We start from the raw sequence: 11,524 nt of genomic DNA, 5'->3' as shown, positions 1-11,524 counted from the left end.
TAATCTGTGTATTTTGTAATGATCGTTGTTGGGAATCTTTTTTTAAAAATTTAAAATACAAAAACAGAGTCTTCAGTTTTATGATTTTTTAAAATATGATAATCATATAATGACGCCGTCCCCTGGCAAGATCCACTCTTGATTGCAACCCCTGTGAAGTAAAAATGTGTGACACTGTGCACTGTCATGCTGAACGAGCCCAAACAGGGTGTTTCTGCAATGACGTTTAAATGGATACTGTATATCACTGATCCCTTAAAGTCCCGTTCCAGACCTCTGGTAATTACGGTTTTTTAAAATCATACCATGGGTACCTTGGAAAAACCGCTTCAGTTTAATTACCTGTGTGTGACAGGTGGAGGTAAAGAGAAAAAGAGGTGGTGAGAAAAAAAGAGAGAGAGTCTGAGAAAGCAAGAGTACTTTAAGCATTGTTTTCTTATGGTAAACAAGAAACAAGGGAAACAAGAGAAAGAAAGAAAAACAGTAGAGGTGAAAGCAGGAAAGAGAGAGAGAGAGAGAAATTTTATTTGATTTTTAACTTTAGTGGTTTACATGATGATCAATGTTATCTCAAGTCATTTTAGAGCGCTGAAAAGTGTCCTATGTTATATTTGCAAAATGAAAAAAAGGGTGGCACGGAACTGTAGGTAGCACTGTCACCTCACAGGAGGAAGGTCCTGGGTTCGAATCCGGCCTGGGCCTTTCAGACTGCATGTCCTCCCCATGACCATGTGGTTTTCCTCTCACAGTCCTGTGCAGGGTGTATCCATGCCGCTCGCCCAGTGCATGCTGGGATAGGATCCAGCCACCCCCGTGACCCTGATCAGGGATAAGCAGGTATAGCTAATTGATGGATGTATGGACAAGGAAATATATTTAAACATTCTGTTGGGTTAGAAATGACATGCTAGAGAGATGACGTGGTGCAGTGCGTTGAGCAGATACCCCCCCCCCCCCCTCCATAATAATACCCCCACTGCGTGCTTTCTGCAGTGCGATCCTCTCTGCTCTCCCGCTGTCTGAATAAAGTCAACACTGCATAATGCACTGTCTGCACTCCGCTTTATTTTTCCTCATTTAGAGAGCCTGCAAAATGAAGACTGTTTTTTTTTTTTCCCAGAGCGTGCCAACAAGGGGAGGAGAACAAGGATGAATGCGAATGTCTCCTCCTTTCCGTGGCAAGTCGTGCAAAACGGCTGCAGTCCCGAATCGCCACCAACAATGGTGACCGCAAAGACAGCCTCTCATCCACCAAAAAACAAAAGTGGAGTGAAGCTGGCAACCCACCGCTGGCAGAGGGCCGTGTGATAAAGCGCTGGTTCTTTCCCCTGCCTCTTCTAAGAGGAAGTGACACGTGAAATAAAAACCCCCGATTTCAAAACCCCTGCGGTGTGTGTCAGTTCTGACTTCACTGACTTAGAAAGGCCTTCCTGACTCACAGACTCTCAGCACCCAGCTTTACTCAGGTTAAAATAAAGAATCGAAAGGTTGTATGTCACCGGGTTTCTCTTTTGTTTCGCGACAGAGCGCGGGCACCAATATTTATGACTGACCTTTGACTTTTCCCAGAATGCTTTGTGTGTTTGTTCTGCTCAGAGCTTCCCCATCTGGTGAATGCACACAGACAGAAGGAAACAGAAAGAGAAAGCAAGTTCCTCTGTGTTCTCTGAGAGGTGATGACTGGGAAGGCATGATTCCCAGATTTTAAAACTTACATGTCGTGCGCTACCCCCTTACTTTATGAATTCTGCTGCAGCCCAGCCTTATCCGCGACCTTCATTACCTCTGACCTTTCCCAGAGTCCTTTGCATGTGTGCTCTGCAAAGAACTTTCCCACCCAGGTGAATATGAATTGACAGAACTTAACCCTCCTGTTGCCCTCAGGGTAAAGAACAACCCATATCCCATAGTTTAACGGCAGTGAAAACTGCTAACATAACATAATGTAACGCAACATAACATAACATAACATAACATAACAACATAACATAACATAACATAACATAACAACATAACATAATGTAACGTAACATAACATAACATAACAACATAACATAACATAATGTAAGGTAACATAACATAACATAACATAACATAACAACATAACATAATGTAACGTAACATAACATAACATAACATAACAACATAACATAATGTAACATAACATAACATAACAACATAACATAATGTAATGTAACAGGCCATTCAGCCCAACAATGCTCGCCATTTTCCTGACAAAATTGTACCTAGTGCTCTGATTACCTACAGACTAGATAGTATCTAACACCATATCAAGCCTGGTCTTGAAAACCCCCAGAGTTTTTGCCTCTACCTACGTGACCTGGCAGGCTATTCCACACAGTGACTACTGTCTGCGTGAAAAACATTCAACCTAATTCCTTATCTTTTTAAGCGTAAAATTTGATGACTTTTCTTAGACTCGTGAGACACTATGTTCGTTGTACCCGGGTGGTGTAGCGCTTGTATAAAATATATCAAAAAGATCAATGTTTAACTATTTCCGTTTTAACTCTGCAGTTATGAAATCAGAAGGCATCATCGAAGTTGAAAGTGCCAGACATCTATTACAGCAAAAATTCTATTATGCTGTGGGTTTTGTACTAAAAACGAGTGGTGTAGAAATACAGCCTCTTCTGGACGGTGAAATGGGAACAGTTATTCACCGATTTATTACATTACATTACATTACATTTATTTAGCAGACGCTTTTGTCCAAAGCGACGTACAAAAGTGCATATCAAGGTCATTGGCACAACTATTTATTGATGAGTAGCAGGTTGTTTCTGCATGAAAACTACTGACTTAGGTTTTTTAATTCAATGAAAAGCCTTACAGGGGGCCCAGTGAGGCTGGGTCACTTCTGCCCCCGTGGACCTGGGGTGGATGCATAATATGAAGACAACAGAGAGGTAAAAAAAAAAAAAGAAGAAAATTCTAAAGAACGACAAGTTCCTCTTCCAGCTAAAGAAGTAGTGGCTCCTGCAGAGTGATTCTGCAGAATCGATGTGGTATGTGTGCTTGTCCCCACTACTCCACCCTGTTTTGCTGCCAGCCACAGCACTGTACACGCACTTGTGATGTAGTGCACGTTTTTTGCCCTATATGTCACACGCACAGATATCAGCACTGATGGAGGCTAACAAGACGTGCCGGGACACAAATCGAAAGAGGGCTGGGCTACATCAGCCCGAGGGCACACCTGGCGTTCCAAGAGCAAGCTCGCCCAACTGTGATTTCACCTGACATTTCACTCTAGTTTGTTATGCAGTGCATTTTGGGTAAATTTGTGTACTGCATGAAAATGAATGGCCAGTGGCGTTGCTGCAATTTCTGTTAACCTCTTCCTCATTACATTACATTACATTACAAGCATTTGTCAGACGTACAACATACAAGACGTATACAAGTGTATAACTGTAACCGGGGACAAGTGTGTTGAAAACCCTAGAGGGAAGTATAGTTCCAAGTGCAGGGAGCGACCGCTTAGTTTAACTTGGACCCTGTAGGTTAATCCTCCTTATAGTGTCTTTTTTTAAACTCTGTAGCTTGTTAGTAGCCGAGCCTTCAGCAAGGTACCTAACCTGAACTGCTTCAGTAAATATTCAACAGTGTAAATAAATTATTTGTAAAAATATAATCCATGTCTTCTGAATAAGAGTCTGCATAATACCTAAAACTTTTCCTTTTTAGTCTCTATGGTACGATGTTGTTTTATGGTATAACTCAACGGCAGTACAGTTTTGACAGAGATTCACTCTACTCAAAGCACCTTGACACCAGTGGACAAAGACCTACATATTTTAAACACCAATCGAAATCACATAAAACAAGAGAAACACTTTTATACTAAAAAGCCAGGCATTCACAAGCGGTAAGAGAACGAGACTTTTTTAAACCCCTAATGGTTTTAACCAACCGCCTGGTGTCAATGGTTAACTTTTATAGATCATCTGAAAGACTTTGCAGCCCTTAGCAAAACAAGACAATTAACAGAAATGATTGAGCCACTGACACCCTGCCCCGGGGTTCATGATGCTTCACCCTCCTGAGTTTTGTAAAGGGGGACAGTAAAGCTGCTCGAAGGTAACACCATTTAAAAAAAAAACAAAGCCATTAAACCTCTGTGGACACTGATAACAGCCAACATCCATTCCGAAAGGGAATCTTTAGAGCCAGAGAGAAATTGCAATTCCATGCTGCAGTGCTTCACTGTGTCAGTAAACAAAAGGCCTCTGTCTTTTGAAAATTCGAGTAACACAAAAAATACGGTGTTTTTTTAAAAATGGATTAAAATCAGAGATATTCTTGGTCTACAAATTTTCTGCATTTTGAAATTACGTTACTTTTTTTTCAGTGCAAATTTCCTTTTACGGGATCATAACGGACGTTTAGACTCATGTTTATTTCCCAGGCTCATAATAAGATCTACTCAGGAGCTGTTGTACTGATATTTTCTAATGTGCTCCTGCATTGTGGACAGTGAGTCAGTCCACATACAGACTAAATAACATGCATAATGCACTCAGGAAGGATATAATTCCACATTTGCACTTGTAGGAGACGGTAATTTTTCAAATCCCCTACCTTGTTTGCCCAGACTGTTTCCTCAGAGACCCACGTCACGTCAGTGATGCTAGAAGAATTCTGACCAGGATGAATCTGAGCAGACACCGTTAATATTGAGCATGATCACTGTTCTGACCTTCCAGGGCCAGCAGTCACTCAAGCAGTAAAAAATGTGATCGCTGTGGCAACTGTTTAATCAAGATGTCAGTGGGTAAGACAGGGAGTGGGACAGCCGGTGAATGTGTGAGTTGTGCGTGAAATTGTGTGAGGGAGAGAGAGAGAGTGTGATTTAGGGCGAGCGAAAGCATGAAGTTGAGCGAGTGATTGATTGTGCGAGTGTGTGTGACTGAGTGAGTGACTGAGCGGGAGAGTGAGGGAGAGAGTGAGTGGGTTAGTGAGAGAGAGAGTGAGTGGGTGAGTGAGAGAGAGGGTGAGTGAGTGAGTGACTAAGTGGGAGAGTGAGTGAGAGAGAGAGTGAGTGAGTGAGAGAGTGAGTGAGTGATTGAGTGGGAGAGTGAGTGAGTGAGCTAATAATTCCATACACGTGATTGTGCATGACGAGTGAGTGAGTGAGAGAACGCATGATTGAATAAGGGAGTGAATGTGGTATCAGGGTGCACAGCTCCGTCTTTGGGTGTCAAATAGACGAAAAACCGAACGCGTCCGCCTCCGTAGACGTACCGACGGTTTGCCACCGTGCAGTTAAAAAGCAGACGTTACTCAGCGCGTGGAATCCTGTGGTTGGGTAGGCGATGAGAACATGCTTTGGAAACTCACTGAGGCCTCAATCCCTCTGCAGCAGACGCCATCTTTGAGCTGTAGGCAAATCAAATTACCTTACAGGGAGGAAATGAACAGGCAAAATGTGTTCTGCGTCATTATTTATCAGTTTCACTGGCTTTCTCTGCCCCTGAAATGACCTAGAAGGGATATATGCACTGCTTTTACAGCCAGGCGTCCTTTTTCATTACATTACTGAACAGAAGTTCAATTTGACATTGTCTTCTGCGGTACTATATGGTAGCGATTAGCAGCAAGGAGCAGTGAGGTTGACTTTGACTGAGAGGCCACAAAAACAGAGAAGGGCGTTTTTTTTGTTTTTTTTTCCCTTTCCGTTGGCATGTTGAAATTTATAACCAATCTGTAGCTCCGGGGCGTAAGCATTGTTTTCTTTTAATTTGATTGTTTGTGTGCCTAATTTTGTGCAGGGAGAAGTCACTGGGACATTGCTTGTGACAAAAAGAGGTTGGTGGGGGGGGGGGGGGGGGGGGGGGGGTTGGGGGGGGGAAATAAATAAAAACTTCAAAGCAGCCGCATGACCGCTGCACATTTCACCGCCCCCCCAACCCACCCACCCCCCCTTTTTTATTTTTATTTTTTTAATTATTCTGTCTGAAAATAGCGTTGCGTTATGAAAGAGGGGCTTTAAGGGGCAGGGATGCCAGTAACCCCTTCCGCTAAAAAAAAAAAAAAACCGCTTTGTATTCCGTGACATTTTGACATTCTGCATCTTCACCACGTTTTTCCCGAATTCCATTCCAGATCTCGGAACATTAGCCCCGTCTGTCGGTTCGGAGCTTTCGCGGTGCGCGCGCGCGCAGCATCAGACAACTCCGACACCGGCAGGAGAGACCCTCGTTTATACCATTCAGGACCGACAGAGGGGAGCGTGCTTTCACGAGAACGAGAGCGATGAAAAAATAAAAAATGGCAATAACCAAGTTTTCCTTTTTCCAATGCAGCGTGTGTATTCACATTTAACAGACCGAGTCATTTGTCTTCAGTTTCTTTCAACCACAACAATATTTATATACTTTATTTCCTCCCGGAAGTTAATGCGGCTTGGAATCACATGGGCTGTTTTTGCACTCAAACCCAAGGCTGAAATTTTGACCTCAGCCATAATAAGACTGGGGAAGTGAACCCACAGATTTACATCTACGAATAAAGATGTATCCGGCGTTCATTTATCTGCAAATGTACACTTTAACCACATTACATTTGACTTCCTTTTCAAACCAAGTGTAAGACATGGGTACTGTATCTGTTGAATGCGTAACAGGCTAGCAGTCTTAGGAGAGATGTGATCTGGACAGTCCACATACCAGGCAGCTTTAATAATCTTTTCCACTGTTGTGTGAGCTTATTTCCTTGAAAACTGAGGCAAAAGTTTTCAGTCACACTTTCATCTGCACCTCCACAGCAGATGTATCAGGAATTTTCCTGTGTATCAGAGTTGCATTTGCTTATTCTGTAGCCCTGCAAGCCTTAATTGCACCATTTATTGGCTCCCTCGTCGTGTTTAAGTAATGCCTCTAGAGAATTGAAATGGGTTTTTATTTTATAGAATACAAATAGCGGATCTTCAATGTGAGCCACTTACCAGGATGAAGAAAACTAAGTGTATGTGATTCGTATTCATATTCAAGCTGTAACAGCAGTTAGAAGTGAAGTGTGGGGTTTGGGGCCTAGGCCATGTGGCCCAGGGTGCGTGGGTTTGAATCTTGAGTGGGGCATAGCTGTTGTCTCTTTCGGCATGGCGCTAAGCCCACTTTGTTCAACAATTTTCATATTTGCCCTCATAAGTATCATAGTGTTGCAATACATTTTTCTGATCTTTATAAATATATGTTATTCTTAGAATTTTTTCATTTTTTTTTTAAGGGAATACGGCAAAGATGTATAGAAATGCTCAAGGTCCCCAAAATGATTACGTTGAGGCTGAGGACCCCTACCTCCCCTGAACCGTGCTGGCCAACAGCCACTTCAGGCTACAATGCAGTGGCTCTATGACACATGACACATAACAATAACTTATCTATCACCGACATAAGTCATGTTGCTATTTAGGACAACATGAATGTGAAACCATTCTGTGAGAGTAATATTATCAAGAAGGTAGAAGTCATACAAGGTTTTATTCTGCTTAGTGACATAGGGCAACTTGGCCTGTATCTGCTGTATCTGAGAGGTTGCAGGTTTGAATCTCAGGTGGAACAGTGCTGTGGCCCTTGAGAAAGGAACTTAACCCGAATTTCAGCAGTAAATAAACTGTTTTTTTTTTTTTTTTTTAAACTGCAAGTTGCTCCGAAAAAGTAAATCTAATGTTTACATCAAAATATAAAGGTTATTGTTGAAAATATAAATGGGGGAAAAGGGAAAATGTTTTTAGATATTACAGTAGACCACTCCTCCAGGATGTCTTCTCGGACCCCGGTTTGGGAGACCATGCATCAACAGGTCTGAAATTGGCTCGCTAGTATTCCCTCTCGCAGCTCCATCAACAGGGCACTCAGAGTCAGGATGGGAGAGCACGGTTATTCTCCGGTTTTAGCAGGGGAGCCTCAACACTGCGCCAGGGGGTTGGACAATTACCCACAATGCACCGCGGCTCTATCCCAGCGGCTCTGGGGAAATCATCGCAGGGCACGAGGGAGGCGAAACGGGTCGCGGATTGAAACCGGCTCGGTTTCCAGCGGACGCGACGCGTCACTGCCTACTGCGTCGTCACAATTAAACCGTGCCTGGCTCGCATTGTCTGTGCCTGTGTCCTGTCAATCTTGTGCGACAGAATATTTTACAAAAGGTTCGCGCGAGACAGCCACAGGTGTAATATTCTTCGTTATCATTTAATAATATTTTATTATCAGTTATTATTTATCCATGAGCCTGCCACTTACATTACATTATATTTATTTAGCAGACGCTTTAATTCAAAGGGAGGCACAGAAGTGTGTACCAAAGGTCGCTGGAACACACAGGTTCGATAAGTTACAATACTCATTTTGTACAGCTATTCATAGCCAAGAACACAAAGTCCAGTTCACACAATGAACATTATTCTCACCTAACCTACAAAATTAGGACAATAATACAAAGTACAATAAGTGCTGGAACGGAGGTACATGTAACATGAGTGGCATGAAAGAGGGGAATTTAAGTGAAATGATCCGCAGAGTGGTGGCAGTTCGTTAGTCCAGATATAGTCTGAAGAGAAGCGTCTTCAGACCACAGTGGAAAAATGGGAAAATGAGGGAATGATTCGTAGAGGCTGTTAGGACCCAGCTTCTTCCCGTGGAATCGAAGTCAGGACAATGCAGGAACTCGCCAAGACAACAAACACTTTACTGAAGAAAGTAAAATTTTATCGTAAGTCACACTGGCCAGCTGGTAGGTCACTGAAAGACAACACAAGTTCGCGGTACAGCGTCCCACACCGCACTGGTCTCCAAGCCTGGTTTAAATACCCTCTGAGGCCATGACTGGGCACGCGTGTCCATCCGATCTGAGAGGGCCTATCGCTTTGTTCCCTAATGACATTTGTTCTGAACACAAACAAACTATGCCCTTAATGTTGCCTGATACCGTATGGCGTCGCTACTTGCGGGGAGGAGAAACACTCCGAACCCATCAAGACACGTCTGTAGAGGCGTCTGTAGACTCCTCGCTGGACAACAAGTGTTAAACAAAGTTTGGTAAGCACTTTCATAAGGAAAGCTACTTAACACTGCCATTAAATTCTGTAGCACATCAAATAAGAAATTCGTGTTAATTCACGTTCTTATGTGGATGGTTAAGTCAGCTCCCTCCGCATCAACCAGGCCACGTTGGGTGTGTTTATGAATATTCACACCGTAGCCTACACATCAGATCCGTAGTTCTTACACCCTTCACAAGAACTTGTCCAAAGCTCCATTGTTGCAACTTAATGGTAATGGAATGCGTTTTATTAGCTGCGACCGCAGCTCTATAGCTCTGTCGGTCGGTCGGTCGGTTGGTTGGTCGGTTGGTCCACAAAAGTGTCCCACCTCGTAGCGGCCACAGTTTTCGCCCCAGGAGGCTGAAATTTGGCATGGAGGTTGGTCATGACCGAAGGTAGGGCTGAGTAACTTTCAAGTCCGATTGACCGAGAGGGGGCGTGGCGATGGGCGTGGCCTCTCACAAAAAGGCACATAACTCCCTAATGGATTCAAGATTTTGTGGAAAGGTTGGTCACATGAGCCAAAGAGGAGGTCACCTGTTTGTGTGAGGGTGTGCGCGTGGATGCATGCACACATGGATGCATGCGCGTGTGCGGTCGCAGCTATTGCGGATTCGCGCTCGTTGTTTTATCTGTTCCAAGGAGAGGCACTTAATGAGAGGGCCTGGTTCCTGATCACTCACTACCGAGCCAAATACAGTGGAAAAACACAAGCTTGCTTGAGCACCTTTTGCTGAGGGTGACAGTGGTTCTTTCCTACGGACCACTGAAATAGCCCACGACCGGCGCCCCCCCTGCCCCCCCCCCCCCCCCCCCATCCCAAAGGCTGGACCGCAGGCTATCGCGGACCACGGTTCAGTTTTAGCACTGACCCAGGCCGACAGTGTGACGTAGCCGTTACTGTATGCATCCCCTTTCAGCAGTTTTCGCGCAAATATACGCGGGGATAATAACCAGGTGTTCGGCGCGGCTGTGCGCGTTACGTAGGCTAATCGTCGGTGTGGTGACGAACGGTCTGCATTTTAAAAGTGCACAGCATTTCATTTTTTTCCCCAGACCACACGACAATTATCTCGGACAGTAATTATACATTTTGTGTCGGGCGAAGCTTAGCTCGCGTGCCATTGGCTAATGCCGTAGCGGGAGAAGGCGACGGATCGCTCGGAGCGTGTGAAATCTTTGCCAGTCACGCCGAGTTGGCTCACAGGAGGCACCGCAGCGGAGTGGATTTTAATTCCCGGGTGGCACCGGGCACCACAGGTCCCACTATAATTAAGAGACCATCGGAATGGACTTGGGTGAACTCCTGTCTCTCAGTACTCTATGAATCTTTCAGAAGCACAGTGATTGGTGGAATTTAAATCCACGTTTAAAGTGTGTTGGAGAGCTTGGTCATCACACAGTAGGTAAATTGTAAACCATTCGTAAAATAGTGTTTTTTTAAGCCCTCATAAAATGATGCAGGGCCTAAATTCAAACTGGAAATGCAATCTGCTCGAGCCAATGAAATGGCAAAACATGAAACCATTATTTCTGTACACAAACACACAAATAAAAACTGTCCCATCTCTTTCTTTCATAACGCAGAGGGCGTTAAATGTGGGCTATTTCTCTTATTTGGTTGTACTGGGCAAAGCCATTCCCGCGTCGCTGACTGCCTTCAACGGACAGCTCCAAGCTGCAATGCAGGTGGCTCGCAGCAGCGACTTGCACGCGCCCAGTGAAGGACACAAAGAGGGTGCGTGCGCGTAGCGGTGAGGGGCGGGGGAAGAGAGGGATGAAAAACAGGACTACGGGCAACGCACAGACTCGCGCTGCTTACGCAGAACACCGAGAGAAGTGAATGGGCGGACTCCTTGTCCTTGCGTGATCAGTAAGACACTGCAATGCAATTGCATCGAACCACGCGCCTAAATATGCTATTGTCCCTCCTCTCCAGTAGATGACACTGTGGAGGCCATTGAAGTACCCCCGGTTTTTCCTCCCTCCGCCCCAGTTCTGCTCCAGCCTTCGTAAAAAAATGGGTGTGTGTATCTTGAAGGTTGTGTTTAGCAACGCGGAGTCTCTCGCCCGGCGTGGGAGAGGCTTGCATCGCTGGTAAAGCTTGCAGGCAAATCGCAGAAGGCAGACGCGGAACCGAGAGACACGCACAGGCAGAAAGCAGACACTTGAGCGTTGCAGGCGTTAAACAAGCGTTTTATCTTGACCGGACAGGGGACACCGCTCGCCTGCTTAGGTAAACTGGCTGACAACTACAGCCAGGTAAAATCTATCTATCTGGAATCTCCAACAGATAACCTGACTGTCAGTGCGGCCGAACTCTGCCTCTTCTGGTCTGAACTCGATGGAGACTCCTCTTCTTTCCTGACAGCACATCCAATTTTCCTGCGTAGCCAGTTTTCTGGCGACCGGCCGCCGAGAAGAAATGAACATCAGTATATGTTGATATATGTATGG

At 44.7% G+C, this 11,524-nt stretch overlaps 1 protein-coding gene across 1 annotated transcript in view; it reads left to right on the top strand.

The window, feature by feature from the left end:
• The first annotated feature begins 11,028 nt into the window (after positions 1-11,028).
• The window catches only part of slc9a1a (solute carrier family 9 member A1a), a 51,632-nt gene continuing 51,136 nt past the window's right edge, over positions 11,029-11,524 (top strand). Inside the window, exon 1 of the mRNA XM_035423903.1 lies at positions 11,029-11,524. This exon is cut by the window's right edge and continues 791 nt beyond it. The gene's annotated coding sequence lies outside the window, so the exon portion shown is untranslated.

Source organism: Anguilla anguilla, chromosome 1 (assembly GCF_013347855.1).
Source record: "Anguilla anguilla isolate fAngAng1 chromosome 1, fAngAng1.pri, whole genome shotgun sequence".
In the NCBI taxonomy this organism is placed as follows: Eukaryota; Metazoa; Chordata; class Actinopteri; order Anguilliformes; family Anguillidae; genus Anguilla; species Anguilla anguilla.
This window is presented reverse-complemented; position numbering and strand designations above follow the sequence as displayed.